Here is a 16,946-nt window from a genome sequence, read left to right as displayed (position 1 = left end):
GTCTTACATGATAAATGGGATATAACAGGTGGAAGCAAGTAGAAAAATACTTAAATATGAGCAACTCAAGAAAGGCAGAAAAGATAACTGTGTTTTCATCAAAGCACATATAGTTTTCTCTGTGCAAAGTGTAGTTTTGGTTAGGGAAAGAATAAGACATGAAGTTGAATGTAGATACAGCCATACTGTAAATGGTTTGGTTAGCTGTAAGGGATTTGCTTGCCGGTAGGAAGCTACTGAAATGTTTTCAATCAAAAATGAAAAAAAGAAAGGTATGGTCAAGGAAAGAGGAGGCAGTATATAACATGGAAAGACTGCAAGTAGAAAAATTTCTTCTTATACTACTGTTTTTGTCATCTAGGTAAGATAATGGGTTAAAATATCAGTGGAAATGAGTTCAAAATTGGGGTAAAAAGAAACATCTCAGAAATCCAATGAAATAAAATGAAAATGATTGGAGCTGGATTAAATGGTGAATAGTGTATAGGTAAAAGTGACTTATAATATAGTAGAGAACAAAAATGAAACAAGATGGGATTGGGAGGGAGACAAACCATAAGAGACTCTTAACCTCACAGAACAAACTGAGGGTTGCTGGGGGATCGGGGGGTAGGGAGAGGGTGGCTGGATTATGGACACAGGGGAGGGTATGTGCTATGGTGAGTGCTGTGAAATGTGTAAGCCTGATGATTCACAGACCTGTACCCCTGAGGCAAATAATATATGTTAATAAAAATAATTTTAAAATATGGTAGAGAACAGGACAGAAATAATTTTCTGAAACATGATAATAAAATAGGGCTTTGAGAGAAGTTGAGTTGGTTGTACCAAGTAGTTAGGAATATGGTTTGGAACTACAAGTCTACCTGTTTGAATCTCCAAGTATAAAGTGGGTAGTACAAAAAAATTCAGGAAAAATATTGTTTTCCTATGTCATTTTCCCCCTAAAATAAGTGCCTATGTATATTTTAATAAGGTATATTCATAATAATGAAGACATACTCAACTACTAAATAATTGCTCTGCTTCCTTCATTATGATTGTGACTGAGAAGCTTACAGTTTGCCCATGGATCTGTTTGCCAAAAGAGCCATAATGAGGTATCATGATCTCTCTGCTACAACGCAAAGTATGTTTGCTCAAGAACAGTTGTAACAATTAAGAGCACATTCCCTAGTAAGTAAAGAAAAATCCAACTTTTTCCCCCCGGTTTCACTGAGATATAATTGAGATGGAAAACCCAAAAATTTTATTACAGATATAGGATTTTATTTTTCTAATGTAGTAAGTACATAGTGCATAGTAGATAGTACTGTTTGTGTTGGTTTCATGGTTCAACAACATCAACGCTGATGTACTTAATTCTTTTAGTATTTCTCACATAGTTGCCAAGATGGCTTTTGCAACTCAAGAAACCCCATTCACCTTCAAGAGAGAAACAAGGAAAACCTAGGAAGGGCTACTTCAGTAACTGTTATCTCTTTTCATAAGAACATTAAAACTTCTCTACACTACTCCTAGCCAGCTTCCAGTCACTTCTCATGGATTGATTACCACGGGAAGCAAGGAAAACTGAGAAAGTTAGCTTTTCACTTTCCAGTTTGTATTGAAGGAAGCTAGACAAAGGAACTGAGAAAAGTTTTGAATAGCAAACTGAAAGCATCTTCAACAGCATGATAAAACATGAAAGTATTCTATTAGGTTTAAAATTTGTTATAAGTTTTGGAAATATATAAAGTACATAAATAGGATAAATACATATAAATATTAAGCATTTTAATAATCACTAATGTCACTTTTATAGTGCATCATCTTTAGTTTATTAGAAATCAGAAACATTTTATATATTTTTAAACTGTCAACCTCATCCTCCATGCTAATTTTTACTTCTCATGCATAATTTAATCTTAAATGTTAACAACATACTGTTATTTCATCTGAATGATTCCATGCTCCAGTGAAAAAGCACACCAGGCAAAGAATCAGAAAACCCATATGTGAATTCTAAAATTTTTACTCACTGGGCATATGAACTTTAGAAAGTCAATAAACCTCTTTGCCAACATTTTCCTCATTTATAAAAACAGGATATTAGTTGGGATGCCTGGGTGGCTCAGTCGGTTAAGCTGCTTCCTTCGGCTCAGGTCATGATCCCAGGATCCTGGGATCCAGTCGCAATTTGGGCTCCTTACTCAGTGGGGATCATGCTTCTCCCTCTGCCTGCTCTGCCTACCCCTACCCCTGTTTGTGCTCTATTTCTCTTTCTGACAAATAAATAAATAAAATCTTAAAAAAAAAATAGGCTGCTAGTGTCTCTGCCTACTTTAAAGAGCTGCTCTAAGAATTAAAGGAGATAATGTATGTGAAAGTATTGTAAGATGCAAGGTGCTATTATTAATTCATTTTTGATTTTGCTATTTTTAGAAAGAAGATGAGGTATTTAATATTTAATATTAATAAATAATCGATTAAATAATTACATAATTAATAAAAATACATTAATTTTCAGGGGACATAAATATTCTTCATAGTACTTTGAATTAAAGTAATGCATCCTTCTATATTTTTAGTCAGCATTCATATGTGGGTCCTGGAAATCACGGGCAGCTAAACAGATTCAGAATGAATGTGAAATTTGTTGGTGGGATGATGGAAATAAAATCCTGAACACAGTCTAGAAACTATATTCAGAGAAATTTTGTGGCATAATTCATGGGAAGTCTTGGTTTCTAAGAAAGCCTAGATTACACTGAAGAGTTAATCAGTAAAGATTCAGTTTATGGGGCGCCTGGTTGGCTCAGGGGGTTAAGCCTCTGCTTTAGACTCAGGTCATGATCTCAGGCTCCTGGGATTGAGCCCATCGGGCTCTCTGCTCAGCAGGGAGCCTGCTTCCCTCTCTCTCCCTCTCTCTCTGCCTACTTGTGATCTCCTTCTGTCAAATAAATAAACAAAATCTTAAAAAAAAAAAGATTTAGCTTAATATACATTTTGCCCAAGATGGTCATTATTTTGACTTTCTCACATCGGAATCAAAATAGGCCTTTAATAACTGAGAAAGTGTTTGGTGCTGTGAATTTTAATATAGTAATTTGTTAAACATTTGACGTTATTAGATGGTAGTATGCAGTTTTAAGCATTTTAATATACATTTAATAGAGGGTTTACTGAGTCTTTATTATTGGGTTATATAATTAGAGTTTGGGAAGCCAGTGAGTATTACGAAGTCCGTTTATATCAAGCTCATAATAAAATTAATATGTGCCTATGAAAGCTCACAAAGAAAATCTGTTTGCTGTTCAATTACTATGTAATAACATTCTTTTCTCAAACCATCTAACTGATTGCAAAGTGTCCTTATACTTATCAATATATTTTTTAACAATTAAAATAACTGTATTTAACAGCTTTTATATTGAAAAGGAAAACTGATAATATTACCACAGTGACAAATTATTTGAGCTTGTAATTGATGTTCTGTTTAAAAAACAGTATTGTTATTCTCTTTTATAGCAAAAACCACCATTTAAAAAACCTTGGAAAGGCATCGAGTTGGAAATCCACATCTCTCTCAATATATCTAAAACAGCCACTTTTCCTACAACAGGAAAATGGATCAATATTTCTTTGTAATAGCACAAGACAGGTAGTTAGCTTGCATTAAGGTATATTTCGTTAAAACCTAAACACTGTTCCTTTAAATACCAGAACCATATCCAGGTGGAGGAAAGCTTACAAAGCAGAGACACCTGCTGCTGCTACTGTTGCTGTTGCTCAAGTGTATTTGCCTGAAAGGTAAGATTACTCTATTCTTGGCCTTTTTGCTTTGTATTTTAGCCATGGGATAAACCTCTAATCCTAATTGATCCCGTTGGCAAGAGAAGATTTATAGAACAAGGGATAGGAAATGCTTGAAAATTACCTAAGAGATAGAGCAATGCATATGCAACAATATTTCAAGAAGAAAAAAATTTGAAAATAAAAGCTTGTATATTATAGCTTTTTGTATAAAATGCATATAACTTTTGCAGCTTTTATTACTATGATCATGACCCTCCAACCTCTCAATGCTTTTTTCATGCTAACTCCACTATACACACACACATATACACACAGCAACGAATACATGTATACTACCTTACTTTTGTTTTATTCTGTCTTATTTACACTGTTCCCTACACTCAAGGGGAGGGAGTTACATATGGTTGTAAAAACAAAGGGGCACCTTAAAAGTTGCCTTCACAGGCATTACTAATTTATAGTAATTACTTGTAATTTGCTTGTTAAGAAATTGGATGTGATATATAGGTTCAGATAATAAACACACATCATAGGTAATGGAGTCACATCATATTACCTTTTTTTCTTCCAAAAAAGGAGAAATAACATGAACTACTAGATTCCTATATCTACTAGAAGCTTATCTAAAATTTGCTTCAGAAACTATGATTTTAGGGGTGCCTGGGTGGCTCAGTCAGTAAAGTGTTTGCCTTTAGCTGAGGTCATCATTCCAGGACCCTGGAATGGAGCCCCATGTCATGTTCCCTGCTCAGGGGGAAGTTCGCTTCTTCTCTCTCTGCCCCTCTCCCTGCTCTTGCTCTCTTGCATGCACTCTCTCTCGCTCTCTCAAATAAATAAGTAAAATCTAAAAAAAAAAAAAAAAAGAAACTTTGATTTTAGATGTATAATGAGGAGAGTGAACTTGTTCCTCTGGGGTCTGGGGCTGCAGCTCAAAGTAATACTGGTAAGTGTAAAATATATTTGAAGTTGCATATTTTATTTTAACATTGATATAATTACCTTAAATAATATATGTGGATTTTTAATATTAAAATAATGTATTTTTCCCAAACTTTCAGTAAAAGTCAACACTGCTGGAAAAGTGGGCATGGACTCATGTATTCTAGGGACATATATTTCCAAAATGCATAAATTCAGAGGAACACAGATTTTTGAGAAGTCCAGACTTTGTAAGACCCACAGAAGGGACTAGAATAAGTGGAAAGTTCATTTGAGAACCTCTTAAAAATTATACTTTTTGCAATGTTTTAAAATGTCTTAAAATGTAAAGAAGAATAACAATATTATTTTTTGAGAGTTATATATTTTTAAACTGCATGACGTATGTACTTTAATAAAGTGATACAGAGCTAATGGTTCCATTCATGATATTCATGGGGTGGAGTACAGAAACTGAGTAAAATAAGCATATAATAATAAAGAGTTAGTTGGTGTAATAGCCATATTATATACAACACTATTCAATGTTATAATAGCTATATGTAATAAGAAGCTAGTATTCGGCTAGGTATTCGTTGAGTTTCTATTATTGTTTCAAATTTAGACTTCTGAGATTATGAAATTTGGGAATTCACAATTTACAATTTATTTTTTAATTTTTATTTGTTTTAGATTTTATTGAGTGAGAGAGAGCATAAGCAGGGGGTGAGAAGCAGGCTCCCCACTGAGCTGGGGCTAGATCCTAGGACCCTGGGATCATGACCTGAGTCAAAGGCAGATGTTTAACCAACTGAGCCGCCCAGGCACTCCAATAGGTTTTCCTCAAGATTTTTGCATTTTTATATGGGGAGAAAAGTTTTTTTTTTTACTTTATTTAAATGATCTTTTTTTGTAAGAAATAGATAATGGTTGAGAGAAGAAACAGCATTAATAAATGCCAATTAGAGATAAACTAAGAGTGCAGAAGATGTGCGAAGAGATGCCTTATCTGGAAAAGAAAACACTCGGTGTTTTCTTTTCCAGATAAGGGCATGTAAAGTGAAATACCTTGTTTGTTTTCTTTTTCACCTTAGAGAAATATTTCAATATGACTAGTCATTGAACTCCTGAAATCGTCACAACTAGGTAAGACCTCTTTTTGCAGAGTTTATTATAATCTCCTTGCAAACATGGGTCTTACTAGAACATGCATCAAAACTGTCACTTCTGGTTAACCAGTTCTGATTAGTATGCTATTATTGGTACAGTAAAATCATGTGATGCTCTGTGGAATATCAACATGTTAAAGGTCCATACAGATTACAGTATGATAGAGTTGGAAAGTTAGCATATCCTCAGGAAAGACAGTAACTGTGCGTTGCTCTACTACCCCCCAATAATAAATTATTTTTAATTTTTTTCTTATCATGGAGATAAGAATTATCACGTTTGCTGTAGTGTCTGTATTATTTTACCTTTCCACCAGTGACACAGGAAAGTTCCAGTTTCTAGTCATCCTCTCTAATACATGATTTTGTCATTATTTTTAATATTAGCCATTCTAGTAGACATGCAGGTATATCTGATTGTGCTTTTACTTTGCATTTTCCTAATAACAAATGATATTGAGCATCTTTTCATGAACTTACATCAGAAATATTTCTGGACTATTAATCTTCCTTTGTTTTATATATCTTTCCTAATGCCAGCACCATAATGTCTTACATATTTTTATTGGAATTTGTGAAGCCAGATAGTATAAGTTCCTTTCAAGACCATTCTTGATTAATTCTAGGTTCTTTGGATTTTAAAATCAGCTTGTCAGTGTCTACAAAAAAGGCTGCCAAGATTTTCATAGTATAATTGCTTAAATCTCTACATATATTTAGGAAGAACTGGCACTTTAAAATTATTGAAACCTCCAATCCATGCACATAGTATATTCACCAAGTATCTACATCTTCTTTAACATCTTCCAACATTGTGTTTTCATTTACAATGGTACAGGTCTTCATTTTTTCAATTTTTTTCATTTCATTTCATTTCTTCAATTTTTTTCAATTTATTTCAAAGTACATTGTAATTCTTGATGTTATTTCAAATAGAATTGCTTTCTTCAGTAATGGATTGTTTCTTATAAGAATACAAAAATGTGCAGACTAACAGGATATATGTAACCCTAGTCACCTTGCTAATTAGCTCTAGGATTTTGTTTTGTGAAGAAAAGAGGTTTAGATTCCTTAAGATTGAATACAACTTGGATGTATCAGCTTAAATGAAAACCATTTTATCTACTGTTTTCTTGCATCTTTTTTTTTTAAGATTTTATTTATTTATTTGACAGGGAGAGAGGTCACAAGTAGGCAGAGAAGCAATCAGAGAGAGGGGGGGAAGTAGGCTTCCCAATAAGCAGAGAAGCCCATGTGGGTTTTGATCCTAGAACCCTGAGATCATGACCCAAGCAGAAGGCAGAGGCTTAACCCACTGAGCCACCCAGGTGCCCCTGTTTTTCCTTCATCTTTATATACTTAGTTTATTTTCTTATCTCATTCACTGGCTAAAATATTTTGATTATTTTCATAAGAAAGACCATTGTAGTAATTTCACTGTGAACTGATGGTGGCTTGGATTGAGGTATAACAATAAACATGGTGAAAAGACAGGATAATTTTTTTAACATATTTTGAATGACAACAGAACTGAATACGGTTAAGGAACAAAGAACAGGAAAGGTCACAGATGTCATCTGAAGTTGTGGTTCTGAGCAACTAAAGGGAGGGAGTTAACATCTACTAATCAGATTTCAAATACTAAAGAGGAACCGGTTTGGGGAGCAAAATAAAATCATATGAGCAGTTCCTTACATGCTACATCTGAGATGCCTTTAGATATACAAGAAGAAATAACTAAAAGATAGTTGAGTATACAGAACTAGAGTTCAGCAAGAGGTAGGACTTGGAGTTACAACTTTGGGAGTGCTCTACACATGCATAGGCTTAAAGACATGAGATACTTCAAAAAAAAAAACACTCTAGGACAGAGGCTTAGATATAATAATGCAGAGTTTGTGAAGATGAGGAGGAAAGGCAATTAAGAAGGAGCTGTCAGCATATCAGGAAGAGAATGAAGACAGTTTAATGCAACAGAAGTCCTTGAAGATGCCAGATGTTGCAGTTTAGTTCATGATGAAGAGAAACAGGTATTGACTAGGGATTTAGCAATGTGGAGTTCACTGGTTACACACCGTCAAGAGCTTCTTTGGGCAGATGAAGTTTTATATTCCTCTGACTTTGCTGACTGTATTCCAAACATCTCCTTAGTGAATTACATATTCTTTAAAACTTACTTAGGTCAAATTATTCTATTTTTTACTAAACTCAAGAAAACATCTTTCCTTGAACTGATTTTGTCTTCTACAGTAACTATTACTTTATCTTATACATAATAAATGTTTGTCAAATAAACAGATAAATTGATATTTGTCAAGACAAATTAAATCAAAGGAAATTCATAAATTAAGAGATGCCATTAATTGAATTTAACAATAATGAAAAAACATGCCATGGTGATTATATTTTGTTTGATGATTATTTTTTAATTTTCTGGAAGAGAATGTTGATTTTATAGTTCTTATTCTCCTAAAGTTTCATACTTTAACATATAGTAAATTTACTCAATATTAAAATAAATATACTTATTAATATTTATATCTCACTGTTAATGCCAATAGTGAAAAAATATTTGGATGTTATGGGAAACTGGATAATTAAACAGAATATACTTTTAACTCTCTAGTAATAGTATTCCTTAATGATCAAGTTTCTAAGAACCAGAACACTTGAAAAAAGATGGTACCATAAACAATAAATATGGCATTAGAATTTTTCTTTTATTTTATCACCAAGATTATTGGAGCATTAATTATATGCATAAAATTATGAAAGTGCTGAAAGAAAATGAGAGGAAATGATGATAATAGAAGTGTCATACCTAGGATCTTCTCAGGGTAATTTGAACTTGTATATTAAAATGAATGCCTATGTGATGTATAGGACAATAAAGTAATCATCTTACTTATTTAAAGTAAGATCGTATGTAAGGTATGGTAAAATAGAGATGATGAATTAATGATTTTGTTGGAGACAAAATGATTTTCTGGGGAAGGCTGAAATTAACTTGCCTGTAATGAGATACTCTACTGGAAGTAGAAATTGGGTTTTGAAATCTTTTCATCCTACCCCTGGGAACTTTCTTTTTTTTTTTTTTTTATTGTAGTGTGGAGACTTATCAAAAGATTACTGTCTTAACAGATTTTGGATTTTTTTTTAAGATTTTATTTATTTATTTATTTGACAGAGATCACAAGTAGGCAGAGAGAGAGGGAGGGGAAAGCAGGCTCTATCCCAGGACCCTGAGATCATGACCTGAGCAGAAGGCAGAGGCTTTAACTCACTGAGCCACCGAGGCACCCCTTAACAGATTTTGAAGTGTTCAATATAGTATTGTTATCTGTAAGCACAGTGTTGTATAGCATATCTCTAGAATTTATTCATCTTACATAATGAAAAAAATTTTTTTTAAGATTTTATTTATATATTTGACAGAGAGAGAGGGATCACAAGTAGGCAGAGAGGCAGGCAGAGAGAGAGGGGTAAGCAGGCTCCCCAGTGAGCAGAGAGCCCGATGTGGGGCTCGATCCCAGGACCCTGGATCATGACCTGAGCCAAAGGCAGAGGTTTTAACCCACTGGGCCACTCAGGCACCCCACATAATGAAAATTTTATACCTGCTGATTAGTGACTATGATTTTTCCCTCACCATAACTCCTGGCAACCACCATCCTACTCTCTGTTTCTATAAATGTAACTTAGGTACGTTATATAAACGGAATCATATTGTTTGTCCTTCTGTGACTGGCTTATCTCACCTAGAATAATGTCTTCAAAGTTCACCCATGATTTCACATATGGTGAAATTTCCTTCCTTTTTAAGACTGAATATTATTCATATATATATACATTCATGTATACACACATATATATGTGTATACATGAATGTGTGTGTATATGTGTGTGTGTGTGTTAATGGACATTTAGGTTATTTCTACATCTTAGCTATTGTGAACAGTGCTGCAATGAACATGGGTATGCTAATATCTCTGGGATTTCATTTTTAATTCTTTTAGATAAAACTCAGAAATATATGGAGTTTTACTTAATAGAGAAAACATTCTACTCTTACTGGACACTTTAGTATGTTCTGTGTCTACCAATGCACAGATATATTTAACAATACCTTCAGAAGAAAATATTTAAAGCTATGTTATCAATATTCAAGCAGAAATAAGTAATGCTGATATGTTTAGAAAGTATAAACTGCAATGTGATAGCAAACATCAGAATCTAAATATAATGACTTTAATGACTTTTCTAGTCACTGAATTCATAAAAGATTAAGAATACAAACTTGAAGTGTTTGTAAATAAGGCACTTTAAACCAGTTCTTAGGCTCAAAGAGGTGGAACCAATTTGTAATATAACCATTCTCTTTTCCTTTGTGGTTCTACAAAGATTACAATTCTGTATTACTATAATGTAATTTTACATGCTTCCCCTTGATGTGCCTACATAAGAAAGCCTTAGAAATTCATTCAATAGCTTCAGTCACTTAAGAGGTGTCATTGTTTCTGGTAGAAGAGACTCTTTATGTATCATAAAAGCTCCAGCATTCCACTTGGCAGGAATAAAAAGGGAGGTAGGGTTCCTTTGTTTCTTTCTCAAAGGTCAGCTGAGTTAAATATTTCCTTAACATTCAGCTATGGCTAATTTGCAGTCTTTTCATATTGCCAGTATTGTGCTGAATATGAAATTTTCCCTCCCCATTTTGATAATGTTTACATAAATTATGATGGGGACCTAGAATGAGTTATATTACAATCACCAACCTTCCATTATAAAGTCAATAGGCTGAAGTTGCTCTCATCTATGCCTCCTTCCAGGTGCTGAATTTTCTCTTCCCTTTCACAGTCTGTTTTCTCAAAATAGTAGCTTATATTGTTTGAACTTTCTCACAGGCTTCTTCCTGCATTCTCTCCTTAACTCTGGATGGCTGGGAGTGCTAAAAGCCAAGGTAACAGTTATTTCCTGATCTTGCTTTTTCCATCTCTGCAGACTTGACTGTAGATACCTTTTCACTCTGTCCTCAAAGTCTGTCTTTCTGTGGCTTCCAGTTCTAAACCTTACAGGCGATCCCCCTCTTTTTTGGCCATACTATTTTCACATACTTCCCTTCCCTTCTTAAGTGTTGTTTTCCTACAAAATGCTGACCATAGCCCTCTACTTTTATTTTTCTCTTCTAAAAAGTTAATTTCTGGGGCACCTGGGTGGCTCAGTGGGTTAAGCCTCTGCCTTCGGCTCAGGTCATGATCTCAGGGTCCTGGGATCAAGTTCTGCATCGAGCTCTCTGCTTGGCAGGGAGCCTGCTTCCTCTTCTCTCCCTCTCTGTGTACCTCTCTGCCTACTTGGGATCTCTCTCTGTCAAATAAATAAATAAAATCTTTTTTTAAAAAAGTTAATTTCTTCCATAAATTTAGGAACAGGTGGGGAAAGTTGGTGACCCCGCACCTTAGCTCTGTAGTCCTATTACCTCCTCCATATTTACACATGCTGCCATAGCCTTTAACAATCAAGTAGACAAAACTGAACGAACCCCCATATGCACACATACTCAAATGAACACTTTTTCATAAATTGCATAACAGAACTCATGCCATGTTCCAAAATTTATCCATGTTCAAAAAGGTGAGGGATATATGTATATGTATAACACTGACTCCTCAAGGTAATCTTATTTCTTGTAAGGTTATCAAACAAGCCCTCTCTATAACTCGAGAGCCACTGATCAAGACTAGGCAGTCTTTCAATTATATCATTTTTACCGAAGGAGTTTTTTCTAGATAATATCTTCCATAGCAGTCTGATGCTAACACATCTTGCGTGACTTGCTAGCTACCTGACTGGGACCTACTACTTAAGCTCTCATCGGCTCTCTCTAACTATCTATAAAGTGAAGATATCAATCAATAATATGTAATTCAAATGATTACTTTAATGAATTAAGGATAATATTATGTTATTACTTAGAGTGATATAAGGTAGTAAACTCTCAAATACTATAATAATAATGTAATATTATATATTATAGTATTTGATAATAGTGCATTTAACTATTTTGTCTCATTATTTGATCAGTTTCCATTACATTTATATTGATACTCTCTTGTAAGATGCATAAATGTTTAGGGTTTTCTCACCTTGCTGAAAAATTAAAATTTATCATTATGTAATGCTCTTTATCCCTAGTAAGCTTCCTAATTCTGAAGTCTTCTTTTTCTATAATGAATATAGGTATTTTGGTTTTGTCTTTTTTTTTTTTTTGTAAGTAATCTCTATGTCTAATGTGGGGCTTAATCTCATGACCCCAAGATCAAGAGTTGCATCCTCTTCTGACTGACCTTATATGTGACCCTTTTTCTTTTGTTTTGTTTTGTTTTTGTTTAAATTCAAGTTAGTTAATATAGAGTGTATTATTAATTTTAGGATAGTATTTACTGATTTATCAGCTGCACTTAATACCAGTGCTCATTATATCAAGTGCCCTCCTCAATGCCCATCACCCAATTTCCCTATCCCCCCACCCCTTACCCCCCCAGCAAACCTCACTTTGCTCTCTATAGTTAAGAAAAACCCTCGGGTAGCATCCCGCTCAATGTTGAAAAACTGGAAGTTTCTTAAACTTAGAGGGAAGACTTTCAGTTTTTCAATATTGAGCAGGATGCTAGTTAAGGGATTTTCTTAACTTTTATCAGGCTTGAGGAAATCACTTTCTTTCTATTCCAGTTTATTAGGTGTGTTTATCATGACCATGCTGGTTTTGTCAAATGCTTTTTTTGTATTGATGGAGATGAACATGTGGCTTTTATTACTCATTCTATTAATACAGTGTATTATATTGATTAAAATTTGAGTATTAAGTCTCCAAATTTGTTGCTTTCTCTGTGCTTTTGTGATTTAGCAGTAGATTCTTAGGTATGACACTAGAAGAACAAGAAACAACGTCCTCAAACTTTTGAGGGCTGTGGAATACAAAATGTGAGCCATCCACACATAAGGTCAAGTAGGCTTAGCAGCAATCTCTTTTATAATGAAGATGTTACATCTCCTTTGTCCTGAGAAAGTTTAGAGGGCACAAATAAATTGCATTAATGTGTATACCAGAGTCCACAAACCACCTACCTCAGGGACCCCAACATTTCTCAGTCTACATCTACTTACTCATTTAAAATTCCTTATGTATAACAGGAAGAGGAAAAAAAAAATCTTGAGTTGGCTCATAGATAGATTGGTTCCATATGTTCATACTCAAAAAAACAGACTACATTCACACTACAACTACACTTAAGGATAATCTAGAAGAAGAGTGGTGAAAGGAAAACCTCCCCCAAGTCTTTAAGTAACATTTTTAGTCACTTACTTTCTATGAAGAAAGAAGTTGCTTGAAGTATAGACGTACACAGACTTGAAGACAGCATCAAATGATGCAGCAGGTTTGTTGGAAGCTGAAAAGACAAAGATTAAATGATGAGCAACAAGGATGTTTGGAAAAGAGGTATGCAGATGGATCTATTTAATTGGCAGAAAGCATGCACATCTTACCTCAATGCTAACAGAGAATAATAAATTCAGAACCACCACTCAGCTACAAGGTAGACAGAAAGACCTTCCCTGGAGATATTAACTAGACTCTATCTTTGGGTAATCCATTAATTAAATCAAAATTCTACAAACACAGAGGACAAAGAGGTAGGGATAGAGTGACACAGACTTCACTGCATGTTGTCCTTTTCACTAATGCTGGTTTATCTTGCCACTCTTGATTGCCAAACTGCCAGAAGTTAAACCCTCAATGTGGTATTATTCTTTAATAAACCCAACATTCAGTTCCACAAAATTATTTTGAATACATCCATCCTGGAAATGAGAGAGATTTCTCTTTCTGGGGATTATTTTCTATTTCAGAAATTATTTTGCCCTCTCTGTCCAGAGTACCACTGCCACCACAACTACTGCAATCCTAACTAAGGTCTGGTTTTCTGATATGAGATCTTACATAATAGCCTTTTAGAACTAAGAACCAAATTTGTAGCAATGGATAAAGAACCAGAACAGCAACTTTTTCTAACATGCATACATAATTACATTCTAACATACATATACACACGTTTATATTATGCATTTATACATTCTAACATACATATCTTTATATACATATATACAATCTAACAAACATATATGTATTTAATATATAGAGATGGATAAATAGATGATATAGCTATAGATGACACAGTAGAACAAGGATGATATAGATACAGATATAACACATCACGAGGACTACGGACGCCAAGATTCATGACAAATATTCTTCAACTGACCTTTCATAAACTTTAATCACAAATGGAAGTGATAAAATGGGTAAACACTAACTCACGAAAGAGCATATTCTGATTTGTTAGATGCACCTGATAACTCAGTTCCTCAGTTCTGCAGAGAAGAACCATTAATAAAGCAGCAACTGTAGTAGCTCCAAATATGCACACACAAAACACATACATATTTTAGTACATAATGTATAATATGTATAAGCAATGATATATGCAATGATATATGCAATCTATAATTATATATATTACACATGTATATGTATATATTTGTTATAGATATAACAAAATATATGGAGAATATGAATATGAATAGATAAGTAGGTAGAGAGATCTGAGAAAGAGTGCGTGAGAGAGATAGATATCCTACATCAATAAGCTACCAATGTGATAAATTATTGGCATAGTCTTTTGGTATGGTGCTAGCATAATGATAATATGAGAGTTTAAGTACTCTTTTCAAGCTTATGTTATATTTTCTGAAATGGTGATTAATATCTGGTTCAGAGTCCCCAAAATGTAGAAGCTATTGTTAGGTCCCCCAATAATGGGTCCGTGATCAAAAGAGCAAGACTGACACAAAGCAAAGGTCAAACAAAACTTTATTTCATGCCAAACATCAAGAATCAAACCAACTGGTCAGGGACATCTCTTACAAAGAGTTGACCCCTCCCTACCTTACCAACTAACTTTTAAAGGGCAAGGGCCATGTGGTTGGGCCTGGCCACACACAGGTGGCCAATGAGATTGTAACACACAGAGAAAGCTGCACAGTCATGCTAGATCACACACAGGTGGCCAATTGAATTACAATTTACCCTAGTAGATATCTGAACTAGCCTATCACCTTGGTCAGAATTGGTGCCCATAAGGCGGGACCCACACTCCTTGGTAGCTAGGGAGAGAGTATGTGTGCCCCACTGATTGGATGTCTCCACCTGGCCTGACCCGCCCTTGCATTTGGGCTTTGTTACCTGGGACTGGTTTCCCCGACTTGCTTTTAAGTAGGTTCCCTGAGTGGGGGGCAGGGTCATTTAAGTTTTACTGCATAAAAACCAAAATCACTGTTTAACTGGATGGAATTGCTCTGGCTAAATAGGCCCTTACACCATTGGTCCAGGAATGAAGAAGCAAGCATAGAATTGGCACTCTTTGTATTCTTTCCAACAAAACACTTAGGAATTTGTGCTCTGTCTCATTCCCACAACACTGGGCTGTGATGAATTTAAAAAAACCTGGTTTGCGGGGTTTAAGAGTCCTTCTTGTTGGTTATCAGTAATTTTTCCACTTAATCTGAAGCTATAATACCTTTTGTGGCTTCTCACGATTGTGAACTAACAAGTAAAGTTAGATGTTACTATATTGGTGGTGTTAATTGACTTTTATTACCATCATGCTGCTACACTATGGCAACGGAAAGAGTATTCTGGAAGCAGGATACAAAAGGATATCTTTTAATAATTGATCTCCAGTGATAGCCATGTTACTTCAAAGACAGTTACTTCAAAAACAGTGTGACAAAGGTAAAGTAATTCAGTAGTTTGTCTTTTTTGAGATAAAGTTTTAGAGAGTCCCATCAGGGAAGAACCATAATGCTAATAAAGGTTGAAGATATCTAGAATGAGTAATACACTAAATATCAATGTCAGTAAGGATAGAGAGCAGAGTAAAGAGCACCAGTAAAATGTAGTTTTAACTATTAAATGTCCTGTATTAAGTGTATTTTTATAGATTGCCACCAAATACCCACATTGTAGATTTTTAATAGGAAGAATTTAATGTAGTAAATGAGTATATCTGAATGACAAAAAGAGCAGATAATTAATAACCTATCCCACATTTTAGAGCCCCCATTTTGGGCCAACCTGTTGCCAGTGAGGGTAGTCTGACTGACCTTTGCTTCAGCTACACATTATATTCAGCTTTCTGTTAAGGAATATACACGCCACTGCCACTGCCACTGCGTGACTCACAAGTATATATTTCAAGGAGCCACTTTTATCAAATCTGGAAATGCAAGGGTATTAAAACCCTGGAAACAACCACTGACCAATGGGAGATGAGAGTCAGTAGCAAATATTCTCTGCCGTGTATCCGGCAGTTCTGAGATACGTGTAGCATGGTCCTCAGGTAGTCCTAAAGAGCATAAGTTCCAATTGCTCCGTGTGTTCACTAGATTAACAGTACAACCTATGATTTGCTTTTACTTCAGCCATTTCACTTCCCCCAGTTTCACTATCATTTTCATTGGGATTATTGCCTGAAATAAATTATTTTAATGGAAGCCCTTCCCTTAGCTTCTGTGATACGAAATCCATAGGTAAGAAAATCTCTAAAGGCCACCCTTGATATATGAAAAGCTCAACTGAGAATTAGTGATAAAGTATGTTTTAGCTATAGATCAAAGAGATGCTATACATCAAATCATTAAGTAGAAATAGAAATGGAAGTTGGAAATCTCAGAAATAGATAACTTTCTACAAGTACAACAAAATAAACTGTCAAAATAATCAATCACATTTTGAGTGCAGGGAAGATGCCATTGGAAGAGATTTGAGGGAAAATTTTTAGCTAAACATAGCAGAGCTGTAAGATACAGGCTTTCTTCATAGGGCGCCTGGGTAGGTGGTAAGCTCTCCCAAGCAATAATTCAAAACCAAAAGCAACAAAAAGAGGATGAAAAACCCTGTGATGTAAAACAAACAAATGAACAAACTGAATGAGTAAGCAATGT

The 16,946-nt window shown here is 34.7% G+C and overlaps 1 long non-coding RNA gene across 1 annotated transcript in view; it reads right to left on the bottom strand.

The window, feature by feature from the left end:
* Positions 1-16,946, bottom strand: part of LOC309859413 — a 169,083-nt gene that overhangs the window by 55,331 nt on the left and 96,806 nt on the right. Inside the window, exon 3 of the long non-coding RNA XR_014308675.1 lies at positions 13,249-13,333. This is a non-coding gene — a long non-coding RNA (uncharacterized lncRNA). The remainder of the gene's footprint in view (positions 1-13,248; positions 13,334-16,946) is intronic.

The sequence above is a fragment of the Mustela nivalis genome (genome assembly GCF_964662115.1).
Source record: "Mustela nivalis genome assembly, chromosome: 2".
Taxonomy (NCBI): domain Eukaryota; kingdom Metazoa; phylum Chordata; class Mammalia; order Carnivora; family Mustelidae; genus Mustela; species Mustela nivalis.
This window is presented reverse-complemented; position numbering and strand designations above follow the sequence as displayed.